The following is a 27,881-nucleotide window of genomic DNA, read 5'->3' on the forward strand; positions in this document are numbered from 1 at the left end:
CGTGGGAGGGGGTCCATGGGATTGGCTGACTGCAGACCTAAGCCTAAGTGTCTAGAGCCCGAGAAGAGGCGGAGATGCTGGGCCTGACCCGCTGTGTGAGTTTGGGCCTCAGTGTCCCTATCTTTGAAATGGGAGAAAAGCCTGAGCTGAGCGGGTCACTCGCCATCCAAAGGGCTTGGGGGAGTAAGGCTCGGGCGTGGTGAGGGAGCAGCCGGGACGCCCCCCAGCCTGCGTGGCGGCAGCGCGCACGAGCGCAGGGGGCGGCGCGGCCCCGCGGCGGGGAGGGGCGGGAGCGCGCGCGCGGGCCCGCGCAGGCGGCGGAACCGAGCGGGCGAGCGTGCGGCTGCGGCGCCGCCAACTCTTGTGGGACCCACCGATCCGACCGGCCGCCCGCCGTCCCGTGCGCGGGTCCTCCCGCCTGCAGCCGAGTCCGCCGCGCGCCGGTGAGTGGCCTGGAGCCGGGGCCGAGGTGGATCGGGCCCTTGGCCCGAGGAAGGGGCGGGGGCCGGGCCGTGGGGCCGTCACCCACACTCGAGCCGAGGGGGGCGCGCATGCTCGCACGCGCGATCCCGAGGCTCGGCGGGGTAGAGCAGGAAGGTGTGTAGCCTGAGGTCGGGCCGCGTGTAAAGTGCAAGTCTGAGTGTGCCCGCGGCCGTGTGTCCGAGCGCGCGTGCTTGGTGTACCCATCTGTCCCTCAGGCAGTGTTCGCGGGAGTGTGTGTGTGTGCTCGTGGCGGAGTTGGTGCGTGTGCACATCGGAGTGCCAAGTTGTGTGGTTTGGAGTGAATGAGTGGGGGAAATGGGCATGGCTCCCATTTATCCATTTATTGGGTGTTTACTATGTGCCGAGGAGTGTGCCCAGCACTTCATCTGAGCTCTCAGTTTTGTGACTGAGTCTGTGGATTCAGGGAGTACACGTGGGTGACCGTTCACGAGTGATTTGTGTGTGCATTCATGAGCCGGTGAGGACAAGAGTGTACATATGTGGATATGAGCTTGTGATTAGTGCACAGGAGTACGTGAATTATGTTTATTGGAGCCCATGGAGAGAACCAGGCCTGGTGTGGATACCCAGTGGGTGCCCGGCCTTGTTTGATCAATAAGAGTCTGGCTGGATCTGGCAGAGGGGTCAGCCTCAGAGCCACGACTTAGCAGGGCTATTGGCAGGACCCTCTCTGGGGCTCCAAGACAAACAGACGACCCAGGCTGTGGTGGGCCTGACACTAGAGGACTTGTGTTCTGTTCTCCCTACATACCCTTCTGGGTCCCCTGACTCTGTTTTTGCTCCTCTCTCGCCCTGGCTAATTTTAACCTTTTCTCTTGGCCTGGGGTGGAGGGGCCTGGAGAGACGAAGGGTATGGGGACACTTGTCTGTGTGTCTGGGAGTCTCTCTCTGCTTACCTTGCTAAGTAGATAGCTGTTCATCTGATTTATTTGTATTGGGCCTGGGCCCCCACGAGTCCCCAAGACAGTAACAAATTGATCACAGCAGGCTTGAGACACTGTCTTCCAAGGTCTGTCCTCACAGTTTTGACTGACAGCTTTTTTGTGCTTTATAAATGTTGAAAATCTGTGCCGTCGAAAGTCTTCATTGCTTTAAGACAAACTTTAGAAACTCTGGGGCTCCCTAGTTCCCCTGAATTGTCAAAATTCAGCCTGACTTTCTGAGGGAAAAATGTCGTCTTAGGAGCACCGTGTGAGCACAGAGGAACCTTGAAGTCACAGTTAAAAACCATGGCGTTCATGGCAGAAGAATTTCATTGAAAGGGATGCAGAGCCGGCTGGAAGTGCCTGTTTCCAGCGCAACAGCTTACTGAGTGAACTTTGGACGTCTTCTTTTAGCAAACAAAACCTGGAAGGAAACAAAAAAGACCCACATTCTTATTCTTTTTTGTCCTAAAAAATGAAAAAAACACCTTCTGGGTTTGCTGGAAATGCTGCCTGCCCTTCCCCCCTCAGGGCCAGGCCCTCCCTTGATCCCCCACCCCCAAATAAAATATGCCTGTGGGGAGCTGTGGATGAGTCACTCCCTGGCAGAGAGCCCCACGGGCAAACATTTGGGAAGGTTCTTGCCTAACTTCCCAGAAGAAAGGCCCAGGATTTAAAATGGTCCCTGTGGTTTGTCAGCCCCTGCCGTTCCGTCTGCTTCGGAAATGACTAAAAAGTAGTTTCTATCTCCACAAACTAAAATCTCAGACTGAAGCCGTGGCCTAGGTCCATCTAGGTTTAGGACTGTTCAGGTTTCAAGAAACAGAGCTCCTGGCTTTGCCAGGTGGCACTTCTGGTGGCTAGGAGCGAGGAAGAAGCAGGGAACAGGGAAAGGAAGTCACATTTATGCAGCATGCCCTGTGTATCCATTGTACCCATAATTCCAGTAGTCATGCTGCGGAGAATGGCACAAGGAAACAGGCTCAGAGAGGTCAATCCCGTGGCCTGGGCCCGCTGAGGGAAGTGGAGGCAGAATCCTGTGTGACTTCGAGCCCGTCCTCTTTCCATTACACCAGATGTGTGACATTTATTTGCCTTCAAAGGTGCACAGACTGGGTGCTGAATGCTTTAACACACATCCATTCATTGAATTTTCACTGCGACCTAGGTGGTTATTATCATCTCCATTTTACAGATGAGAAAACTGAGGCTCAGAGAGATGAAAGCAATATAACTAGTGTTACTAGTACAACGAACAGCCGCCGTTTATTGAGGGTACACCATGTGCCAGCCACGGTACGTTTAGTACCTTATTTCACTTAATCCACTCACCAGCACCGTGAGATGGGAACTCTCATGGTGCTCTTCTACAGATGAGGAACCTGGGTCACGAAGAGATTAAATAATGTGCTGAAGGTTGTGTGCTAATATGCGATTTGAACCAAGACTTGACTGGGTAGAGCTCAGTCTTCCCAATGAACCTGGAAAGTGATAGTCACTGTATACGTGTATGTACCGTGCGTGTCTGGTCCAGGGCTAAGGTCCAGGATTGTTATCCTGATCTTACAGAGAGAAAGATGAAGACTCCAGGCGGTTAAGTAACTTGGGCAGGATCATAAACCGGCAAATGGCAGTCAGGATCCAAACCCATGGCTCTCATTCCTGAGTTGAAGTTCTTAACCTTAAACCAAGCCTGCCTTTGTCCTGCTTTTCTCTTCTCATGTGCTGAAAAACAAGTGGATGAAGACACGCCAGATTCCCATGGGGCTGGGTTCCTCGCTGAGCTCCAGCCTTCTGGGACAGGTCTTGCTGAAGGCTGGCCCTCCTTCCTTGTCCACTGTTGTCACTCTGGCGCCAGTGACCAACGCCCAGGGCCAGAGCTGTCAGATAGAAAGGGCTGCAGTTCACATTTTTTTCTTTCCTCTCTAAGTGCCCAAGATTGGTTTCAGAAGGGAAGTGTCAAAACAATTGTCACAAAGGGAAGAATATTCCCTTCCTCTTCTTGGGTCAGACCAAGCAAGAAGGTGGAGAATGGAGGACCCTGGTGAGTCATCCGAGATTAAGTATAATTGGCACCTCCTCCGGGCTTGTGTGGGGAAGAAGCAAGCTGGGACACTGCCCTCCGGAAGAGCCCAGCCTTCTGACCCCTGATGATGGAGAATTACCTCCAAGGGGCCTGACTCCCAATTCTGAACAGGATCATTTCCATGTAGTCTTCTTGTCACTTGCCATTTCAATCCTGCGCTTGTCCCCCTCGTTCGTTTCCATTTATATCATGGTTTATACTACACTGTACTTGAATGTTGTGTGTGCAGACCGGTGCGCTTTGGGGTTTGTGGTGCCCCTGCAAGTGTCCTGTGGTGTCAAAAGGAAAAGGTATTTCTCTTCCTTCCGAGTATGTTCTGCAAATTGATGAACATTTGCAAATTGCTTTGAGATGCGTTAATTTAAGGTGTGAAATAATAAATCTTGTGCGAAGACTCAGCCACATTTCTGGCATTGATGGATTTCTCTCCCGTCTGGCCTGTGATTTGGGGAGGTAAAAATAGTCCTTGTTTCTACATTTTTATCTTTTTTTTTTTCTGACGTCATTCTTAGGAAGCAGTGTGCATATTGCCATGGACCTTTTCTTGGCCATCACCCCAGATGGCGGCCAGAATGTGGAGCTCTGGGAAACAAAAAGGCTCCTGGGGTAGAGGAATCATCTGGGGAGATCTGGGTACCCTCTGAATGTGAAATTGCTTGGAAAAGAGCTGGTGGCGGATGGCCAGGCTTGGCCAAAGACCCTCAGTGGCTTTTTGGTATTTGTCCATCTTCTGTTTCTGACTCTTGGGTAGTGACAAGATAGCCTATTGGGAAAACGTTAGTTCAAAAAGACAAAAATCACGCCAGTGGCTTCACCCATTCCTGTTGGAGCTGGGTGACATACACACAGTCCCTTTGACCAAAATGAAATTAGACCAACAGCCTTCCCAGACTCGACTCCCCGACAGGAGCTGACATTGGTGCAGAACGGCAGGTGGTGTAATTTCCTGTGACGTTCAAGTTGGGAACTTGAACTTGGAGTGTGGTCTAGCATTTTGACATCTGTCCCTCTAACAGGACTTGCTTGTATAGAAACAGGCCCACATACACAGCCTCTACTGCTGTCTCCAATTCTGGATTTTTCCACAGACAACTTCTCAGTTGTTCTGGTGGCAAAGGACTGGTCTTCTAGTCAGGCCTTCTTGGCACCCCCTGGCAGGATCACTGCACCCCTCCAAACCCAACTGGCTACAGTGGCGGGCTCTGTCTGGGGGGGTGAAGGAGGGGCCAACAGAACTGAAAGGTGGCGCAGCCAGGGTCTGAAGTGCATTCAGTTCCAACGGCCTTGATTTGCACGGAGCCATTCTTTCTTTCTCTTAGACATCTGCATGATGGTGACCTCATAGAAAAGAAAAAGGGGCTTTATGTAGGAATTCCACAGAGTGTGAAGGAATTCTGACAAGGGAAGGGGGAGGGAAGCTGCCATTCAGAGCCTGCAGTGCCTGCATTTTCTTGGAGTTGTTTAACCTTCACACTTCAAAATTGGGCTGGGGGAAGGGGCAATGCTTGACCCCGGTGCTCAGGAAGGCCATTTAAGGAGAACTTCCTGAGCCCAGGCTACTGGGTTGAGTCCCCCAGACCCTTCTCACTGCACGTGTGCGGCAGAGTTGGAATTTGTCCCCAAAGCCTGCCCTCTCTATTCCTTGTTGTCCCCAAAGTCTTTGAAATAGGAGTTACTTTACAAACGACCTTCAGCTCTGAACAGTCCAAGCTGCAGATGAGAAATTCAGTTGGCTCACAATCCAGAGAAGAAAACGGAAACTGAGGCCCAGGAAGGGGAAGGCACTCACCCACAATCACTTTTAAGAACTTGGGCTTTAGGACCAAAATGAGTGATGTCAGAGCCCCAGGTCTGCCACTCCTGAGCAAGTCATTCACCTCTTAGAGCCTCAGTTTCCTCATCTGAAAAACAGGGACAATATTATGACCTCATAAAGTTTAAGGGAAGAACTAAATGAAATAATGCGTATAAAATGTACAGCATGTGGGTTGTACCTTGTAAATGCCTAACGCTACCTTCTTGAGTTTTTATGAAAGACGTAGAAACTAATTACTAAGGACCTGCCCAGGGTCACACAGCCAGGAAGGTTGTCCCTTGTTGAGAGCATCTCAGTACCCCTGCACACTGAGGCCTTAAACAAGGCTGAAAGGGGTGTCAAGAGGCCCCCTCCAGGTGCCACTGAAACACTTTTCTGTGATCAGTGACCCTCAGAGTTGATGGGGAGGAGACAGCCGCAATTTGGAAAGAGGCAAGATTTAAATGTTAGATGGCACTGGGCATCTTAGAAAAATGTTCAGAAATCAATCTTTTTTTGTTCCTCTCCACCCAACCCCACAAGGCGAGGGAAGTGAAGCCTTATAAGTTTCTGGTGCGTCCTCTTGGAGTTGGAGGGTCTCGGGAGGCCCCGAGAGCTGTGTCAGCCACAGTGTGTTATTAAGCAAGGCAGATGTTGTGTTAATTATTTACACAGCGTCAGCCCCATTAGACGTCTGTGCTGACAGAAGCGGCTGTCATAGATGGAGGGGGGCAGGGGGACAGGTAATTCTTGGTCAGAAGTGAGCTAGCAGCCCTGTCCCTCCACAGAATCCTCATGGAGGGTACGCACAGTGAGGCCTGAGGGAATCCATGCGTATTTGGCATGGAATAAGCCATTTGGGGTTCCCTCGGGCTGGCTTGTTTCCCCTGAGCGTAAGGAGAGATCCTTGTTCCCTGGCAGTGGCCGGCTCTTCACACCCGAGATCCTGCCGCGGTGTGTGTGATGAGGGCAGAACACCAGCAGCTCTGGAGATCTTTGTATCCAGCGCCTCCCTTCCCAGCAGTCACCCAGCAGGCGAGCACTTCATGTGGGCCAGCCTCCACTTCCTCATCTGGAACATGGGCCATTAACACCAGGCTCAAGGCCCTTGGTTCCTGGGCACCGTGTGGGGTGATTTGCCTTAGAACTCCAACTATAGGATTAGAATTCTGAAAAGACAGGGCCTGGGATCAGAGCCTTCCCTGAAAAGCTACTGTGAATGAGGGACATGAGTTCCAGGCTGAGGGGTTTCAGGGGGGACCTACCCCTTCCTTCAGCCACAGCGCTTCTCCTGTCATCTGTTTTACATGAGGTTTTGCACAAGAGTCATTTTAAGAAAAGGTTCTTACGTGAAAATATCCAGAATCTGTAAATCCATAGAGACTGAAAGCAGGTTGGTGGGTATCGGGCTGAGGAGAGGGGAGGATGGGGAGCCACTGCATAATGTGTGGGTACAGGGTCTCCTTCTGGGGTGATGAGAATGTCTCAGAACTAGACAGAGATGACAGTTGCACAACATTGTGAAGGTGCTAAATGCCACTGAATAGTTCACTTTAAAGTGGTTAATTTTATGTTATGTGGAAAATTTTTATAAGAAAACGTTCTGATGCTTAAAAATAAAAGTGTGAAAGCCTCTCACTTTCCAGATGGGGGGACTGAGGTCTCCCGTGCAGTCCACGGCTGCTCTGTGGCTTAAATCAGGCCAAGGCTCTGGTCGTGGCACCTGAGCCTGGGCTGGAGGTGAAAAGTTCGATGCAGAAATGCAGACCATTCAGTGTTGTGTGGCTTGAGTGGACTCTTATTTTGCTAACCAGATAGGCCCAGCCTGCCTGGTACGTGGCCTTCCTTTCACTCATTCATTCAAGAAACACCTCCCAACATTCTGGGTCCGCCATTAAGCTGGGAGGTGGCACAGAGACCCTCTCATGGCCACGCCCCTGGGCCTCTCACCACCTGGGGGGGACTCAAGTTGTGTCATGAATCCCTTGAAGGTGCTTGTGAACAGTTTGCAGTAGGGATCTTTTGGGACTCACTCTCTGGGGAAGTGGGAGGGCTCCCAGGAAGGAGGGCTATCTGAGCCAAAGACCTGATGTGCCAGGCTGGGTGTCTGTCAGGAGGTCTGGAGGCCTGAGAGGGAGAGGGTGAAGGGCAGAGAGACCACAGAATGTGTGTGTGTGTGTGTGTGTGTGTGTGTGTGTGTGTGTGTGTGTGTGTGTGGCGGTTTGCTGGGAGCAGAACTGGGGGCATGGACTGTGGGCATACCCCAAGCAGTGTAAAGCCAGTAACTTCCTGCCACTTCCTTAGCCTTTGAGCCCTTCAATAGATCCTTTGTACCAGCATTTACCATGTGTTACATTCTATTCTAACCCTTTACATGGACTAACTCACTTCATCCTCTGAGCATTTCTGTGATATATGCCCATTTTATGGACAGAGAAACAGAGACAGAGAATCCAGGACATATGGTGCTTAAATACCATTCGCTTGAGTGCTGTGAGGAGCCCGCAGTACAGGCCTGCTCTGAAGAGTCAGAGGGCAGAAGCTGCCATCTGAAAGTGCCCATTGTGTAGACTATGAGTCGGTGGCCAGGCCCCGGGCCTGGGAGAGGGCCTCCTAGATAACTGGAGGGAACAGCATGAGCCGAGGTCCCGTGCTAGGCCACAGAGCGTTTGTCTTGTCTCAGAGAAGGCCCCGGGCGCTCAGCCACAGCAAACGGGCAGACGGTGGGCGGAAGGCTGCTGAGGCCCGCTGGGATCTGGGGGAGATTCAGTGTTCATTACAACAGCAGCCCCAAGGGCCCCTGCTACTTCTGCAACCTTGCTTCTCAACAGTCTCCTCTTCACTCTCCTCCATCCAGGCAGCCTCCTTACCTTTCCTCAGATATGCCAAGCATACTCTCGCCTCCCCCAATATTCCCATGACTTGCTCCTAGCCTTCATTTAGGACACCACAAAAGTTCCTTCTCCAAAGAGACCCCACCCTATCAAAATTAGTCCCTTTCCTCTTCACTCTCCATTCCCTGGCCTGGCTTTATTTTTCTTCAGGGCCCTAACTCCTCCCTGACGTATGTGTGTTATCTGCCTCCCAGACTAGAATGTAAACTCCATGAGGGTAAGACTTGGTCTGTGGACCACAGCTGTGTCCTCATTTCCCAGCACTGTGCCTGGCTCACAGTAGGTGCTCAATTAGATTTATTGAATGAATGGACAGTTTTAAGTAGGCAAGTTTGTATGGAGTTTCTGAATTTGTTAGCAAACTTTGCCCCTCCCATCGGGCAGCAAAGGGCTGAACTGTGCCTGACTGACCCTCCTCTGTGCAGAGAAGGTTTCTCAGAGAAAGACATCCTTAAATTATTCCAAGTAAGAGGAACATAAGCCGACAAGGGCTTGTGCCTCCCAGAGTTAGAGGGTCTCCTTCTTTTGCCCCTTTTCTGCAGAGACCACTCATGAATGTCTGTATCAGAGTGGCTTTGGGTTGGGGTGAGCAAGTGCCCTGTCTGAAAGCTGCATTTTCTATCAAGCACCCTTCGTTTTCCTAGAGGGCATATCTTTGGCGGGGAGGTTGCTTAGGGAAGGAGAAGGAGCTAAACCCTTGCAAGTCACCTCTGGGCACAGATACGGCTTTGTGGCAAATGAACAGGACCCCAGATTCCACCCAGCCCAGGAAATGGGAAATCCCAGGTCGGAAGAGAAAATGATTCCCTAGCTGGTAGACCACTGGGCACCACATGGCGGACAGACAGGGAGCTGGGGAGAGGGAGCCCGCCCCTTGCGTTTGGCAGGCCCAGCTGAGTCCAAACAGATGTAGTTACACCAGGATTTCAAGTGCGGACTTGGCGTGTCTGACTCAGTGGGTGTGCATTTCCTTTGTTCGTCTCCCCCAGGAATTTTAGTGGCCTTTTGTGTTTGTTTTAAATGCCAGCCTCCTCAGCTAACCCAAGAGGAAACGAGACTGGATTTTTGTCTGTGTAGAGGCCGGGGACCAGAGTGGGGGCTGCCAGCTCTCGATGGTGACAGTATGGCATTTGGAAAACAGGCTAAGAAAATACTTTTACCCCAAGCTAACAACTTTGGTTTGCACATACTTCTATACTATCCCAAGTCTTCAGACATCAATCATCTATAGGTTAGGCACACGACAAACAGTTTCCAAACTCTCCAAAGGGCAGTGGTCTGTGAAAGCATTTTAGTGGCATTTGGGGACAGGAGAGGCAGTTTGGAAAATGCTGTTTGGTCGCTGGTGTGTGAGAATTTCCTGGATACTCGAAGGGCGTAGGGTGCAGCAGCCTTGAAATTGCACAGTGCTGAAAATTCCGGGACATCTGGTGACTGCGACGTGCTAATGGTAGCGATCGAGATACTTAATTACCCAGAAAAACCCCTTTGCCTACCCACTGCGGGTTACTGGAGAGCCTTTATTTCTCAGGAGGAGGGTCTGACACAGTGTAATTCGGAGCAGCAGACAGGGAATCATTAGCCCTCATTAATTTATTAGCTAATTAAGTGATTTATCTGGTCGTGAGTTTATTCCTACAATTGCCATTCATCCAGCAACATTCGCTGGGTCCCACTCTGTGCCAGGCCTGGTGCTGGGCACTGGGGACAGAATGAAACAGGAGAATAAATATTACTAAATCTGTGATGGGTGCCAACCTCTTGGGTGGTGCTTTGGACTACAGGTGAGTTCATTCATTTCCAGTGGACGTTCACTGAGCGCCTACTATGTGCAGACCCAGGTTAGATGCAGAAATGAAAATGACACGGAGCCTAGTGGTTTGAACTACCACCCATTCTGATGGTGGTAGTTTTGGTCCCAGCCCTCTGCTTTTGGTGATAAACCCTGCCATCCGCCGTGCACAGGCCACATGACGACGTCCCCGGCATGAACCAGAAACAATCCAGATGCCCCAGGAACCGATGTGAGAACAAGGCATTCCCTTCACACGTCGCGTCTCAGTTCAGCGTCTTGCCACCACCCAGCATTTTGAGACAGAATGTGAGATCTCGTGGTTGGCTAAATACATAAATATTTTATGTCTCGATATTCTGAAAACGAAGCCCAAATGCGTAGAACTGCAGCACATCAGTGCTATACATCATATGTTATAATAATCTGATGACATGTTGTTTAAATATTTATGGACGGATGTGACATGACAATGGGAGAGAAAGCAGTCTCCACGCAGAGTCCTGGCAGATGCTGGAAAGGAGGAAGCACATTCTCCGATCCCGGGGAGCGCCGTGAGATGCTCGGCTTTCGGATGTGATGTTTTGGGGTTCCGTGGCAGTCGCCATGGCTGCCATTTACTCAGCGCTTGCTGTATGCCGTGCCCTTCAGTGACATCATTTCATTTAATCATCACAGCAACTTCTTGAGGATGGGACTCTTACAAACCCCAAGTTACAGATGAGACACTGAGGCTCAGGGCAGGTCGGATGGACCCCAGATCCCCCAGCTGGGAGGTGGCACAGGATCAGACCCACGCTGACCCGACTGCAGTCTGAGCTCATAGTCACTGTGTATTCTGCTCTATGAGTGATGAGTCAAATAAGAAGAGCCCGCCGCCACCTGGTTTGCGCCCTTGCTTGGTAATAACTGGACTTTCTAAGTCACAGAAAAGAAGGTGATGCCTGTAAAATGTGGGCGGGAATGGAAACCACAAGGAACAAATATCTGACCCAGGAGAGGCAATTAAGAGACAGCAGAGCCACCATGGCCCCAAAGGGAGTTCGCCGTAGACTGTCCCCACATTTGTGTCCTGTGCCGCAGCATTTGCTTGTCTGTACTCTCCCTGCAGTGCCTGCCTCCAGGCTGGGGACACTCAGACACGATAGCCCCTTCAGTCTCCAGTAGCCCCAAGAGGTAAGTCAGGGTGTCCCCACGTTACAGATGAGGGGCTCCTGCCGTCTTCCAGAGTGGACTCCGACATCCCTGCCTTCCAGAGGCAGCCTGAATGTGCCAGCCGGAGTAGCCGTTCCTTCCACACTCTCCCTGAGTCTCCACTGGGCTAGGGTTTCCTCAGCCTGACAGCTAGCGTCAGTCCTGCCTGTTTCGTCACTGCTCTGAGTCCTGCTAGGTTGTCACATCTCCAGCACCGGAAACCAGGCCTGGCCCATGAGATAGCAATAAATGACCAATCGTAGGGGTTCAAAGAACAAAACCTGCTGGCAGAGGATAGGAGGAAGGGCTGAGTTCTGAGAAGCTTCTGCTGTGACTCTGAGACCCAGTGGTGTCTTCTGGTTCAGCAGAGGCCTGGCGGCACACCCAGGGGCGTCCAGGGTAGGGGAGGGGGTCAGAGGGCCATATAAGTGGAAGGCAGGGCCAGCTACGTAATTTGTGGGGCACAGTACAAAATGAAAATGCAGGTCCCCTTGTTCAGAAAGCAGGGAAAAAAAGCTTTTTCTTTCCTTTTGCAGTTTCTGTCTCCACCTGTCATGATGTTTTTTATTAGCTATTTAATGCCATGCTCCCTGGGGCGTAGGGACACTTGCAGGGCAAGTACAGACCCTCACAGGTATCCTGGGTACCCACCCTATGACTCAGTGGGTGGGCACACCTGACCCCAACCCTCCCCACAACTGCGCCCCAGCCCCTGCAAGGATAGAAGGCAGCAGAGAGTCCTGAGGTGGGGAGGGGAGTGGGCAGTGAGAACCCCTCCTGGGGAAGGTGGGCCCCATGTGAGCTAAGGCTCCAAGCCCCCAGCACATGCACCATTGTTCCATCCGACTTCAAAGTTCTAAGATAAAGTGAGGACTTTCAAGACAGCAAACACAGAACATGAATCCCCAAGCACAGGACTCCCTTCTGAGGGCAGGGCCTGATGGGACTACACTCGTCATTTGCATGTGAACCTAGCTGTGACAGGAGGGCTGTGGCCTCCTCCCACTTGCACCCACTTTTCAGAGAGCAAGTCCCCTGTATCTGGTCTCTCCATGGGCTTGGGGCCACATCTTATTTGAAGGAGAAGTTCCACAGCGAGGCACTGTCTGCAAACCACTTGCCCAGGATGTGACCTCTGTCAGTCGGCCAGTGGGTCTCCCTCTCACCCAGGGCCTCTCGTCCCAAGGACACAGCATGGACATGGGCTTCCTTGGAAATGCCCTCCCTGATTTAATCCCTCACATTGTTGCCGGATGTTATTGCTTTGACAAACCCATCCCCTCTGACTTCCTGTCCTTCAGTGACAAGGGTCAGAAATCAAATGACAGGGTTGCTGACCTGATGACTCGAGGTGATTGCCAAGCAGGTGATGCCCTAGAGATCAGAGAGGGCGGGGAGTTCAGATTCCACCAGCCACCCACGCTGCTCCCAGCTCTGTAATTGGAGGGCCTGGCAGCCATAGGATGTGGATATCTGGCCACTCTTGAAAACAGAACGAGGGAGGCTCGGGAGAGTTAACTAATGCTTATTATTTAGTACCTACTGTGCACCAGGAACGGAGCCAAGCCCTTTATCTGTATGGCCATAGTTAATCCTCACAACTTTGGGCTGACCTCATTTTTCAGATGAAGATAACTAAAGTTCAGAGAATGAAGTCACCTGTCTGAAGCTATAAGCTACAAAGTTTGAAAACTGAGATTTGAACCCAGGCCGGGCTGACCCCCAAAGCCAGTGCTTTTTATGCAATCTCTGGCATGGCTGGATGGCTGGGGTCACTGCCGGGCTGAGCCTGCTGCCCCCACTGTCTGCTGCATGTGCGTGGGGACGGGACAGGAGCCAGACCTCAGCTGCTGCCTCTGAGCAATCACCCTTTTTGGCAGGGAGCAGCTCCCGAGGCTCCAGGTCCAGTTTTTCTCCTCCAAGATCCATCCAACCCTGTGGCAATGCTTAGGCCCAGAGGTGGAGGAGGCAGGCCGTGGGGTCGGACACACCTGGATGCCATACACATCTCCACATTTTGCTCACCTGTCTCCCTGGCTTGTCACTTCCCACTGAGGCCCCCAGTTTTCTCACTTGCAAAGTGAGGGGTAACCTAAGTTCCTGTCTCCAGGCCAATTTTCATGATCCAGTGAGGTAAGCATGTACACCGCAGGCACCCAGCAATTGGTGACCGTTGTTGTATTGATAGTAAATGACACTGTATGGGGTGAAGACTGCAGTATGGTGGCACCCATGACCCACAGGAGCACCTCTCCACACTGAGACCCATTGGAAATGACAGCCAGTGCTGCCCTCCCAAGGAATTCATCCCCCCTTGCTTTTTTTTGGCATTCATTGACTCAATACAGGCAGGCACTGTTCTCAGGTGCATGATGAACAGAAGACACAAAATGGAGCTGGCATTCTGGTTGGGGAGAGCAGTCATAAGCAAGAAATGAGGCAAGTATGTTCAGTGTCACCAGTTGTGGGGACAGAATCCCAGAGAGCAGTTTCTAGGCTCTCGGCCTCACATAGAAAGGTGCTGGCTTGGGCAGTAGATGGCCATCAGCTGTGACTAGTTGGCCATCAGCTGTTACCGGTTAGCCATTAGCCACTGATATAACGGTCGTGGCTGCGTTGGGGGGTTGGTTGGTTGGAGGAGAAGTGGACGGTGGATTGCGGATCGTGTGGGTCCTGCTTCCTGTGTCTCCAACCCAGCCGCCATGGAGAGTATAGTGGTATGACTCCCCTATCTATGGCTCCGTGGGTGTTCCTTTTTGGCCTCACCATATCCTGCGTTCTTGTGCGGGGAGTGGGAGCTGAGTCCTGGGTGACACTGGTCCAAGTGTCGGAGACAGATGAGGAGGGCCTGTGGCATGGGAGGGCACAGGTGTCCCCTGGCTGCCTGCTGGGGTGATGTACCCCCAGTGTCTTTCTTCCCTCAAAAGGCAGTTGCTGGGGCTTTAACATGCTGGCTACTGTTCAAGGTTCCAGCTCTCCTAGGGGGCACAGGATGGCCTCTGTGGGGACAGAGCCAGGAGTGCAGTTTCCAGGCTCTCAACCTCACGTGGAAAGGTGCTGGCTCAGGTAGTAAATGGCCATTAACTGTGATTGGATGGCCATCAGATGTGGTTAGTTGGCCGTCAGCTGTAACCAGTGAGCCATTGGCCACTAATATAACTGACGTGGCTACGCTAGCAGAAAATGGGGGGCTAGCAAGAAGATGGTGGCTGGCAAGTGCAGATTGCAGAGTGAAGATTGCGGATTCTGTGACTCCTGCTTCCTGTGTCTACGACCCAGCTGCCAGTGAGACTATAGTGGTGTGAACCCCCTCTCTATGGCTCTGTGGGTGTTCCTTTTTGGCTTCACCATGTCCTGTGTTCTTATGTGGGGAGCGGGACCAGAGACCCCGCATGCCACCCTGCATGACAGCCTCGTTGGGCTTCCTTTGCCTCAGGTAACTTCAAGAAAGGTTTTCCCGTTATGAATGTGGGAGTCTTTCTCACGCTCTCTCAATCTCAAGGCTCCTGGTCCCCAGGGCCAACCCGGGCAGTCACTGGCCATGTATTATCGCATTGACTTTTCTCATGACACTGTCAGGCAGGTTCTATTAGTCCATTTCACAAATGAGTCATCGAGGCTCAGTCATTCACCCAAGAGCACACAGTAGGTCTGTGGCTGAGCCAGGATTAGAGCCTTTGGTTCCCAGAGCACACACCCTAAACCCCTCTGCTCTAGTGTGAAAGGATGTTTTTGCTTTTCCAGGTAGCAAAAAGGCCACAGGTTCTGCTCAAAGCGGCATATGCTCAACAAACACCTACTATGTGTCAGGATGGTGCTGGGTATTGCGGGAGGGTGTGGCTGAAAACAGAAAGACTGTTGGTTTTCAAATTGGCCTGAGAAGTGACTGTTTCTGATGTTAACCAGGATGTATGTACTTCTTGCTCCAGGGCTGTGAGGTGAACGGGGTTAGCTCTGCGTTAGGGATGAGGAGGCTGAGGCCCAGAGAGGTTCCACAACTTACCAAGGTCACAAAGCCCTGGGCAGCCTGACTCCATATCCACTTGCTCTGCCTGTGGTCAACCATGGCTGTCTGTTAACAGTTTCGGCCTCCACACACTCATTTTGCATTTGGACAAACAAGCCTAAAGAACAACTCAGTGGCTTGAGCCCAAATTGGAGAGGGGGTGAGCCCTTTCGTAATTGTGGAAATGGACGCCCATTCCGCAGTGAAATTGCCTTTGAGATGCCACTGATTTTTCAGTGCAGGAGAAGACAGGCAAAGTGACAGTATGCAACGTGGGTGTGTGACAGGTGGTGGCTATGTCACGGATTCTTCCTGGGACTGACGTGAGGGCCATAGGGCGTTATGGCATCTGGGACTGACAAGCCTTTTAAAAGAAAACGTTCCCAAAGCTGTCCCATCCCACTGTTGGCAAACAGTCCTTAAACGGCAAAGAAACCGCCGCGTTCACAAAATGGAGAGCTGGCGTTCAGGCCCATTTATTTAAACCTGGAGTCGACGAGGCTAAAGACTTCAGCTCACCGGCTCGATGCAGCAGGGGAGCGTAATCTTCAGGGTTTTCTTCCCATTTACGGGTTTTTTTGTTGTTGTATATTTGTAAAATGAGGCTTCTGCTGGCAAAAGCAGGTTTTAGTGAGTGCGGCAGCTCTTTCAAGACCTAATAAGGCCCCAAAGGAGGGTGTGTTCCAGCCATACTTCCCTTCCCCCAGGGCGGCCCGATTCCAGCTCGCCTCCTGTGTACACTTTGGGCACCACGTACCATCCGTCTTGCTTCCCATTAACAGAATTACCGCCATCACTTCTGCAGGCTGAGATGGGCCCTTTGGAACTGCCTTGGGGACAGAGGCAGGAGCGGCCGCCAAGCAGTTTTGCTTAGAGGGGAAAGAAAAGAAAAAAAAGACAGAGAGAAAAACCAAACTCTTATTAATGGATGATTTCTTGGTGTTAGGAGCCTGGGCTGGGGAGGAAAGGGACGGAGGGGGGTGGGGGGGGGTCCAGAACCACTTCCTGTTCACATTCCTGAAGCCACACTGGACCACCTCTCAGAGGAGAGTGGGCAGGGCATGTGATGGCCCAGTTCCTGACACATGTGAAGAGGGCTTGTCACCTGTGCAGTGTGGCAGAGCATGGAGAGGCCCCTTGAGTTCAGAGGCAGGGAAGGAGGAGGGCCCAGCATTTATGGGGCACTCACATGCCTGGCACTGTGCCAGCTGCTTTGAGTATGTCTTGGGGAGTGGGTGTCATTGGCTCCGTTTTCAGATGAAACAGCAGAAACCCAGAGTCCAGAAACTTGCTTCAGACCATGTAGCTCCTAAGTGGTAGCTCTGGGATTGTCCATTTTCCTGGGCTGCCCCCTCCAGAGGCGATGGGAAGTAGCAGAGCGAAGACTCCCAGGGCAGACGCCTGTCACCAACCTGCCCTTGCCTCACCGACCTTCAAGTTTCGGTAGGAGTTTGCCAGGTGGAGAGAGCATGTGAGGGGGAGTTCACAGGGGCCCAGAGGTGTGGAGCGGCAGGTTGCAGGAAACTAAGAGGCCCTGTGGAGCTGATGGAATGAATGCCAGGTGTCACATGGAATTGGGGTCAGGTAAGGAGGCCTTGGGTGCTCAGCTCAGAAGTGATGACTTTATCTGGAAGCCTTGAAGATTGATAGGGACGGGGGTGTGGACAGGTGGGTGTTTCAGGAAGGTTTTCCTGGTGGCGCGTGTGGAAAATGGTTTGTGGAAGGTAGGGTTTATGCCAGGAGATGGGGAGGCTGGCAGCGAAGCCCCAGTGTGAGTGCTGCTGTGGACTTGCCCGGAGCCTCCTAGCTGCCTGGGAGGCCACAGATCCACCCACAAAGAACCTCTGGCTTTCTCCCACCCCCACCCACCCCAGCCCTTTCCTGCGGGGTGTTGGAGCGGGAGACCCCTCACCTCCACACCCTCAGCCTCCTTCACAGCTTTCTTGTGAAAAACAAGGCCGACGCCTACCAACTTGCTGGGGACAATGTGAGAATAAATGATAAAATATGTAAAGCTCGCAGCGCTGCTTTGGGAAGAGAAAAAAGTGCCATGGATGTGTTATTTTTCCCTAAATCCGGATTTCTGTGTGTCATTTCTTTCTTCCCCATCAGAGAAGCTGCTTTGATTCCCGGGGATGAGAGAAGCCTTAGTTAATGGGAGTGCATCAGCCGAGGCCTGTTCAAGTCGTCTGCCACGGAATACATTTATTTCCCCCCATTTCCAGGCTATCTCATTAATCTGCAAGAGCCCCATTCTAATGTGCTTCCCGGGGAGCCAGTTGTGTTGTCACTGTGTTTGAATTCTAATTCTCCCTTGATTGAGTGAGTGACTGATTGATTGATTGATCGCGAGAAGTCAGAGGCAAAGCTGTGAAAACGAGCAGCTCTGAGTTTTCACATATGTCTGTGGCATGTTATTTGTGTTGGGGGTGGGCTGGGGTCAGAGGTTCCCCTGGTCCACTGGGAGTCGGCCTGTCTTGAGCTGACGTGTGGCGTGCAGGTCCTGACGTCAAGTTTGGTGTGAGGCAGTGTGGTGGGCAGGCCGCGTCCCACAGAGGAGCTGGCTGTTCCAACGACTGGCTGGGCATTGTTTTCCACTGAGGCGAGGTTCTTAGGAGGGTGAGCCCAGGCTAGCCAACAGTCCCCCACTCACCCCCTCACAGAGCCAGGTAATGGCAGGGTGGTTCTAGAGGAGACTGGGTTCTGCCCACCAACAAGGGGCTCAGCCACGCTGGCCTCCCGCCCCCCGGCCCACCATAGGGCCTAGCCCTCTGTGGGATGCAGTCCAAATCGTTTTAGGTTGAATGGATGAATGGGGGTGTCACACAGTGGCTGGGCGACTTCATATACCTGGGGTCTCATTTTATCATCACCAGAATCCATTTTTTCAGTTGGAGAAACAGAGTCAGAGAGGTGAAGACTATGGCCAAGACACCCAGCAAAGAAGCCACCCTGGGGCTGACTTCCCGGCTCCCCATTAAAGTGCTGGTTCTTCTACTTGGCCTTTCCCTCCAGACATGCTGAGAGCTGGATGTGGCCTGCCCAGGCAGTGTCCACATTCCCCTTCCCTCTCACTTCCTCCCCCTGAGGGCCATTCCCTTTCCTAGAGCACTCCCTCCCCTCAGTGCTGGGCAGAGAGCTGGGCAGGTGGGACTCCCATGTGCCAGGCACACCCCAGGCACTTGGCCTACAAGATCTCATTGAACACGTGAGCCTTTTAGGTAGGTCTTCTCCGATCATGAAAGTGAGGCTCAGAGAAGTGATGCTGTACAAGATTTCTCAATAGATACGTGAAGGAGCCCAGATGTAAATTCAGGAGGACAGTCGCCCACTGGAATAGTCCTGCTGGTGGGAGAATGGGTGGCTCTGGCCCATTTTTCGTGGGCTAGACTAAGACATGATGTTTCAGAAGACTACACTTTTTCAATAGGCCAGCCTGGGGCATGATGTCACAGGCAGAGATTTCCCACCAAGAAAGAGCAGGGAGTCTGCCAGGGCCAGGCAGGGTGGGGTGGGGGTGTCCCTCTGGCTCCTTGGGAAATATGGAGCAATCAGGGGACCGTACCAGCCCAGTCCTTATGGTGCAATCGGGCCCGTACCAGCCAAGCCCAGTCCCAATCAGGGGCCTGTGCTGTAGCTCTTCTCTTTCAGGCTTTGGTTGCCCGCCCCCTGCTCTGTGCAACGGGAGGATGGGAGGACCCCTCTTATCTGTTAAGTACTGATTATGTGCTAAGCAATTTGCTGTACAATCTGATTTAGTTGTCCCAACCACCCTGTGAAGCCAAGTCCCCTTACTTGCACCACCTGACCCACTCCTTGGCTGTATTTCGCTCATAGCACTTATTGCTGTCCACATGACTTCCATTTCTAGGGGTGTGCCTTCCCTGCCTTGTGCCTGGGACAGTGCTTGGCTCTGTGAGCCTCTCAAATAATGCTTGATGAATGATAATGGAATGAATGAACCCTCGTTTTCTTGAAAAGGAAACAGACTCACAGAGCACAGACCTGTGCCCTCCGTCACACTACAGGGGCAGGACTGAGCCCTTCCCTGCCTGTTGGGGCCAGCTGGGACCTCTCTCACTGACCGGTGTGCAGCCTGGAATTCCAGGTGCGCCTGTCTGTGTCCCCGCAGGTTTGTGCTGCCCAAAGAAACTTCCAGCCCGCGCTTGTGGCTTTGGATCAGCCCAGAAAAAGCGTGTCCTGTGACTGCTCAAGGAATCTGGGCATTTAGCCCAGAAAAGAGTGTGTTTCCTGGCTTGCTGAGAACTGGGGCCCACCCTGCCCCTGCCCTGGGTGTGCAGAATTGGAGGGAGGGAGTGAGGGACTCCGCCCCTAGAAGGCGACAGCATCAGACCTTATCATCTGAGGTTCACTGCCCTGCACCCAAGACTGTCCCAACAAGGCCACCTGGGCATGGCCGTTAGCCCAAGCGTTCCAGGCAAAAGGTCCCCAGCATCCAGGAAACCCTATGAGATGGGATTAGCACGCCTGAGTTACTGGAAAAGAAGCATTCCTGGTGCCCACACAAATCTTCATCGCTGGGGAGGCTCTCACCGCACACCTCACTGGTTACCATGAGGCACATGTGGGTGCTACATCCACAGAGCATAGGGCAACTGGCTTCCGGTAGGTTATCAGGCTGCCGGGGCCAGATATTGCAAAAGCCAGGCATTTGGCCTCTCCCTCCAAGGCTGGCGCGGGTTTACGAGGTGACTTTGAAGAGAGCTGGAGTCATCAGGCCGTGATGTCTGCACATTGCGTAATTTCACAATTTGGTTTTCTTTTCACAAAGAGGGTCAGTGCTTCTCCCTCTCCTGCTTTTCATTTTTATTTTCTTTTCCTCCTGCCCCCTTCCTCATTTGACTGGCCTGGAATGCCTTCTCTCTCAGGCTGGGACATCACCCAGCCCTCAGGAGGGATTAACTGGAATTATCCACCAGGTAACTGGAATATACTAGTCAAATTTCTGAGATGGAGAAAACCTCTTTTGTGTACTCACAGGAGAGTGGAGGAGGCCAGCCTCGCTTCTTCTCTGCCAGCATTGAAATAAATCACCCAGCAGGGCACAGAGGCTTAAGTTTGCTGGTTTCCAGATGTCAGACCCAGGCCCAGCTCAGGGCTGTGTGAGCTTCTCACCCATCCATGGTGAAAGGAGAAAACTTCAGAACAGGCCTGGCATTGGCTCCTTTCTTTACATCGGGTGTCCATCAAATGCAGAATGGTGATGGTAGATGGAAATTTTACCCAGAAAATGTTGGCGACTGTGTGTTGGTCTTCAGAATTTGGAGGAAGCTTGACAAGCCTGGGGAATTCCCAGGCCTGGGAACCACTGGCCCCAGAAGCAGAAGTTGAGCCTGAGGGAGTCTTAGATGAAGTTTGCAGTGCCTGGAGAACGTGGGAAGCTGGGCTCCGAGGGTGGGCTGGGAGACTGTTAGATTCCTAGGGCCAACTTAACAAAGCACCACAAACCAGGTGGCTTAAAACAACAGAAATTTATTCTCTCACAGCCCTGGAAGCCAGAACTCCAAAATCAAGGTGTCGGCAGGATGGGTTTCCTCTGGAGGCTCTGGAAGAGAGTCTGTTCCGGGCCTCTCTCCCAGCTTCTGATGGTTGCCAGCAATCCTTCACACCCCTTGGCTTGTAGACATAGCACTGCGCTCTCTGCCTCTATGGTCACGTGGTTTTCTCCCTCTGTGTGCCTGTGTCAAGTTTCCCTCCTATAAGGATACCAGTCGTTGGATTAGGGCCACCCTACTCTCATATCACCTCATCTTGATGACACCGGCAGAGACCTTGTTTTCAAACAAGGCCACGTTCCTAGGTCCCAGGTAGACATGAGTTTTATAGGAACACTATTCAGCCCAGCGCAGGGAGCGCAGGGGTGAGAGGAAGGCCTGTCTGCGTCGTGCATTGCCAAGCCTCAGTACTTTGGAGTGTCTGCAGCCGTTTGAGTTGAGTTGAAACAGGGGTCCCAGTTGGGATCGCTTGCTCGTGTGTGCATGAGGATGGCATGTAAGAAGCACACTGTGTCAGGCATGCCCCGTGCCAGGCGGCAGGCTGGGGCTGAACAGGACAGGCCAGTGGACCCAAGGAGCTGGCTGACATTCCTGTGGAGGAGACAGATGTGCACAAGGACCCGAGTCTGGGGACAGAGAGCTGTCACTGTCACCACAGCTAAGACCAGGTCATATCACTCCCAGCGAATAGACTCAGAGACTCAAGGAGATGTCCTGGCAAGGGTGCTCTGACTCCAGGGCCCTAGACTTATTTGTACACTTTAATACAGGCACCAGACCAGTGGATTGGGTCTCTTCACGCTTTTCTTAAACACAAGCCATCAACATTTGGAGGCACAGCCAGGACAACTGAGGGCTGAGAGCCTTCAGCCTTGGCACAAGCCACCACCAGCCCTGCCGTGTTCCTTTGGACTGGGAGAGCAGCCCCCCCAGTAATGATAAGACCCCGCCGTCCTGGTGGCACCTGCCAGTGCATCTTCTGCCTGCTTTGTGGAGACAGGGCAGCCTGTGAGGCAGGAAGGAGGGACACAGGCTCTTTCGGTCCCCCAGGGACGCTTATCTATTTTGGCAAAGGCTCTGTGGTCAGAATTTCCAGTTTACATCCCAACTCTGACACCTCCTAGCCAGTGACCTTGAGCAAGCAGGTCCCAGAGCCTCTCCAAGCGTCACATCTCCTCTCCTGTGAAAAAGCAGTAGATTCCAGTCCTGCCCATCCCAGAAGGATTAGGAGACGGCTAAGGGAGTTAGAGGTTGTAACCACCTTTTATAAATCCTTCCAGTGCCCAGCACGGGGCCTGGTACACAGGTGTTCAATAAACTCTCACCAAATAAGTGAAAGGGTCTTGGAGCCTGGAATGTGGCACTCCTGAGATCCGGCCCCAGCATGGTCTCCTGAGAGGGAGATTCCGTAAGCATTTCCTTCCTCCTGTCTGTGGGTGCAGTTACCTGAGAGGACCAGGGCAGGGGTGGGGAGGTCAAGTGTGTGCTCACAGTATTGGCAGAAGAAAGATGCCGCTAAACTGTCTGCAGCTTTGATTCACCGTGTGACCCACTGAGTCAAATCATCCCTGGGCTTGGTGCTAGGGGAGGCAGAGTGGTATGCAGAAGTGCAGTGGACGGGTCTGGAGAGCTGCGTTCTGGCCCTGGCTTTGTGCCCTTACCAGCCCTGTGTGCCCATGCTCACCGCTCCTAGTAGGTCCTTCTGAGTCTCCCTTCCCCTCTGCAGACCTGAGGCCACTGCTGTGCCTGGGGCCTCTACCCACCACCACGTGGGGGCTTGCCTAGCCGCCAGGCCCTTGCACATGCTGTGCCCTCCGCCTGGTGTGCCCCTTCCCTGCTCCTCCACTATTGAGTGAATGAATAGACGATTGAATGTCCTTAGACACATCACTTCTCTGCACCACGCCTCAGTTTCCTGTCTTTCAAATACAGGATGTGGACTGGTAGGTTCCTCTAGGGAGACATGAGACCTCAGATGAGTGGATTCAGGGTTTCTCCTGCTCCTAGGAATTGATGGGAGCGTGGCAGCGACTGCATGCGCGTTTGTTTAATGATTATCTGCCGTGACACAACAATGTGCACGAAGCAAGGGATTTGCTGGGCACTCACCACAATGTTCCCAGTGAATGGATTCCAGTGTCTTTGAAAAGGCAGGCTGAGGCCGCCTCAGTGGAGCTATTCTAACTGCCGTCGGGCCAACCCTTCCCCACCTGTCCCTCTGCAGGAATTCTTCCCGTGCCTGTGGAGGCAAGAATGTGTGTGTCCAGAGCCCGGCACTTAATATGCACCTGCCCAAAGAGCTCTCTCTCTGTTTCCATGTCTGTCCAGAGCTCCTCTTAGTGGGGCAGACGGCAGGTGCTGCTGGGCTCCTCCCCAACTTTCTACACGCCAGGCTGGCACCAGATTTCAAGCCCCACCTTTGCCGGCTCCCAGCTGTGCAGATTTGCACCTCTGAGCCTCTGTTTCCTCATCTGCAAAACAGAGATAGTAATGCCCACCTCATGGGTATGGCAGGTGGACCCAAATACATGGTGCAGTGCATGGCAGGGGGTGGGGTCACATGCTATGGGGGGCTGTTCTTAGCATGAGTATTCCTTGCTCTAGAGATCAGAGCAAAACAGCGATCAGAGGTCTGTGTGTTGAAGCCAAAAAATGTCTGTTGTCTGAAGAATTTTGTTTTGGAAGATAAGCCCTGGTTTGGGGTCCGAACCTCATTCCCTCAGGAATGTCACGGTTGAGCACCCAGGCGAGGCTTGGTGACCACCCAAGCCTTTGAGCCTTCCACACGGATGTTCCCAGGTCAGGCTTTTTGGGAATCTCTCGCACAGCTGGGCTGCTTGTCACGTTTCGGTAGCACTGTTTCCACAGAGCAGGCTCTGTCTGGCATTGAATAGATGTTTTTGTCTTTTTCTTGGATGCCTGAGTGGCAGTCTCCCTCCTGCGGTCCCATAGGCCGACATGAGTGTAAAACTCCAAAATGGACGTCCGAGTGGGGCCGTCCATTCCTCCTCGGACTTGCGGCTCCCAGCCAGACTCAAAGAGGTGGGTCAATGGCTGCCATGACCGGGGAGTCTCCCGAGGGTCTCCCGGGCTGTGGTTATAAAGGCTGCTGAGCCAACTGAAGAAAGTGGAGTTCACGGAGAGGCAGCAACGTGGACTGGCAGCCAAGTTGAGGAGGATGGTTCAGGGTCTTCAGACAGGCCTGCTGGCCTCCGAGCCACAGATGCAAAGCCCCTGAGAGCAGGAAGGGCACTAGGGACTAAGCACATGGCTGCTGACAGCGTGAGGGCCTTGTGGCTCAGTGGTTAGGAGCGTGGGTCTGGCACCACACTACCTGGCTTCATATTCCGGTTCTTCCACCTATTCTGGACATCCTGCTTGACCTTTTCATGCCTCTTCCCCCTTCTGGAAAATGGAGATAATAGTGTACTAGGAGGGGAAAGTAGGTTGATATCTCTTAAGTGTATTAGAACAAAGTTTGATGCACAGTAAATTAAAAAGAAAAAAAAAAGAGTAAATTGAGGCCCAGAGAGGGCAAAGGGCTCATCTGTGATCACCCAGTAAGTCATTGGGGACAGCCAGGCTGAAACTCATGATTTCCAGTCTCGTGGACATTTCCCTCCTCCCCCTTCCCCCTCAGTCAGACTTTTTCAACTCTGCCTTTTGCAAAGGAAATCTCGTGACCCTTCAGCCAGCAGGAATTCAGACTGCACAGAATTTCAGAAACCTCTTTGGGCTGGCTGGGGGCCTTGTTGCAATTCTGTTCAGTTGCTAGTTCTTTTTTTCTCCATTTTTTTTCTTTTAAAGCTCTAGAGGGTCTCTCCTTTCCTATCTCCCCAAAATGGAAAAATTAGCCTTTTGGTAAAGAAGTTTGAAGACTTAGGTCTCTGCTGTGTGTCCATAGGCCACCCCCCTCCCTTTCTGGGCCTCAGTTTTCCCATCTGTGAAATGAAAAGGTTCCCCCCTTTGACAGGTGGACGGTCCCTACCTGCCATCCTGGAATTGCTTTGGGGACAAGCCAGCTAAAATGTACCACACCGAATGCAGGTCCGTGTTGATTGTTGGGTTAATGCTGACTAAAGAAAAGAGGATGACGCATCCTTCTAGGAAGTGAGGTGAAACCCACCAGAAATGCTACCCACTTCCGCCTACCTCCTAGTTTCAAAGGTTATTTGAGTCATCAGAGTTGCCTGCATTTTTCTCACTCTCCTGTTTCAGCGTCACACTCCTCAATCCCACTGGGCTGAGGCCAGGATGCCGGAGTATCCCATCTGCAGGGCTCCCAGGTGTCAGAACGGAGGGGCTTGGTGGTTTTCTGATCCCTGCTGGGCACCCCAGCCATGAGCTCTGGAGGCAGCTGGCCTAGGTGTGAACCTGGCTTCCAGGCTGTTGACCGCAGCCCTCTCTGAGCTTCAGTCTCATCTGTGAAATGGGTGGATGAGCCCTGCCAGCAGGGTGTGATGGCAAAGCCCAAAATAGGAGTCCTGCTTCAGCTCACTGCCCTTTTCCTTCCTGCCCGAGAGGCCTTTGCTCACCTGGGCTCCAGCTGGGGCACAGTAGATATCAATATACCTGAGTCCTCCCTGGCTGTGGGGGACAGAGGAACACTTGACGAAGCCAGAAAGCCTGGAGATAGACCTTCACTCATCAGGACCAACAGCATCCTGAGTGCAGCCATCGCAGCCTTTTTATGGGGAGCCACGGGCCCAAGAGGGTCAGGACCTAGAGTAGGGAGGCCTGCAGCCAAAATTAAAACCCAGGGTCCTAGACCAGGAGTCCCCTCACCCCCACGTGCTCCTGTCTTCTGTTTGTGCGTTCACTTTCGGGTCAGCCTGGCTGGGCCTGGGAATTCATAGTTGGGTACCATGGTGGGCCTGGAGTGGACTCAGGGCTGAGCCACACCTTGCTACGCCCTGGCAAAGGCCTTGGGCAAGTCATGCCCAGCCCTGAGTCCCATTTCCTCATCTCAAAAATGGGCATATTTCCTGCTCTTCCCACCTCTCAAAGTTGTCATGAGGCTTCATAGGATGGTGTGGGTAAAAATCTCTCTGCAGATGATCAAGAACTAGGAAATTTTCAGGAGTGAAGAATTTGATATTTGTCATCCCCTGGGGCATTTCTGTATCCGTGTCACTCAGTGTTTGGTACAGAGTAGGTGCGCAGTAAGTGTGGAATGAATGAATGATAATAGTTATTATTTAGGGAACACTTGAGATCTTGCTCCCTGACATATGTCACCAGTTTGGCTCAAATGAACTCATATAAAAGTTTGTTTAAAAAATGGTTATCTATTAAGTACCTGCTACATACCAAGCATCATCTAGGGAACTTTCCATAAAAGGGTTACCTTCAACAGCCCCAACAATTTAGGTATGTCCCCATTTTACAGCTAAGACAGCTGAGGCTCAAAAAGCACAGTAACTTCCGTAAGGCCACACAGCAAGTGGTTGAGGAAGTTGGGATTCACCCCTGACTCTCCACGCGCCCTTCCAGGTACTCAGATGGCCCCCAGGGTCACCTCTCCCCGTGGTGTGCTGGTAAGGGGCAGAGGATTTGTACAAAGCCCTCATCTGTAGCATTTGCCAACTTCCATGGAGTAAATCTTCCTCCAGGGCCTGATTTCAGGCATACAACATGAAAACTGTCTCACAAATTCCCTGAGAATTTAGCGTCAGCCGTCACAAGCCAGTCTACGTGGCTGCAGTGCCCCTGTGCACCGCTGCCCTTCACACAGCGCCTCACACACCTGAAGAAGGCTGGTGTTAGCAATGACCCCGGCCCAGGACAGCAGACTGGAACCAAGGTGGGGATACCTGTGCTTCTAGACTCCCCAGCCCTCTCCCACCAGAGCCCCTGGGGCTCCCTGGGGTTTCGGTGCCACACAAAGACTTGGGCAGGATGGATGAGACCTGAAGATGGATCTGCAACCCCTTGACTAGAATCTGAAGGCCTGCCAGCCTCACCGTGTGCAGTATTCCTGCCATGCCCAGAGCAGAGCCCTGTAAACGCTGGGATATAATGGACAATAAAAGTTGCCAGAAAATAGTGAGTCTCCTAGGACCCCTGTCATCCCTGCCACACGCTGCCTGCCGGAAGCACGAGCCCTGTGATCATGAGGCACGATCGTCATGTAAATATATAAAGTCTCTCGCCAGCCATGGGCAAAGATTTATTTTATTGAGACAGTGGGGGAAGGGGAAGACGGCTCAGGTTCATCATCCTGGTAACTTTGTGAAATGCTTTGCCATCACATCCCAGCTTCTGGGAGAAGGCAGCAGGAGCCAGTGTGGCCTCTGCCATCCTCCCAAAAAGGGTGTAGGGGGGAATCCTCCGAGGGCATGGACACCTCCTGTCATGTCCACAGGCCCGAGGGCCTGGTTGGCCACAAGACTGGGGTCTCGTGGAGTATGAGGACTGGCTTTATTGTGACAATTGATTTGCCAAGCGGGTTGCTAGAAATATTTGTCGCAGGGATATTGCTGTTGAATGAGCACTGGTTTTTATGGATAGTGGTAATCATAATAGTAGCAGCCGCCATGTTTATTAAGCTCTTGTGCATACCTGGGTCCTGATAGTCCTGGGCTGGCATTTTGTCTGCATGTTCTCGCTCATACTCAGAACAACCTCATGAGGTGGATCCAGGCTCTGCCTCTCTCCACCTGGGGCTCCTCCAGCAAGTCACATGACCTCTCAGAGCCTCAGTTTCCAAATTTGTCAAATGGATGCACCGTCTGCCTTGCAAGGTCACTTTATGAGCACACGAGCTGCCAACACTGCTGAAGAGTCTGGCCCAGAACCGGACACTTAGGGCGTGCTCTTTGTGTGGCCCCTCCTCCCACGGCCATCCTACCTCCGTGGCTGTGTGTCTGGGAGCCTGGGAGGCATCTGAGCATGCCCTGGCGTGGCTGTGGCGTGTGAATGGGGAGGGCAGCGTGCAGGGTGCTGGAGGGCTCAGAAAGGCTTCCAAGGCCAGCGAGTGTCCCCTTAGCAATTTCAGACCCAGAACATACAGTTTTCCTCCCAGAAACGAGCGGACGATTAGATACAGGACCCCGGGTCCCAGTTTCAGGGCATGACGACAAGTTATATATCCTTCATCTGCCTCATCAAAAACGTTGGCACAGAAAGGGCCCCCCTACACTGTGGAGCCTGACCCACCCATGTTGTAGGT

At 52.5% G+C, this 27,881-nt stretch overlaps 1 protein-coding gene across 1 annotated transcript in view; it reads left to right on the forward strand.

Annotated features, from left to right (window-relative positions):
* Nucleotides 1-289: 289 nt before the first annotated feature.
* Nucleotides 290-27,881, forward strand: part of NEK6 (NIMA related kinase 6) — an 80,467-nt gene continuing 52,875 nt past the window's right edge. The window contains exon 1 of the mRNA XM_081066144.1: nt 290-443. The gene's annotated coding sequence lies outside the window, so the exon portion shown is untranslated. The remainder of the gene's footprint in view (nt 444-27,881) is intronic.

The sequence above is a fragment of the Rhinolophus hipposideros genome (genome assembly GCF_964194185.1).
Source record: "Rhinolophus hipposideros genome assembly, chromosome: 11".
Lineage (NCBI taxonomy): Eukaryota > Metazoa > Chordata > Mammalia > Chiroptera > Rhinolophidae > Rhinolophus > Rhinolophus hipposideros.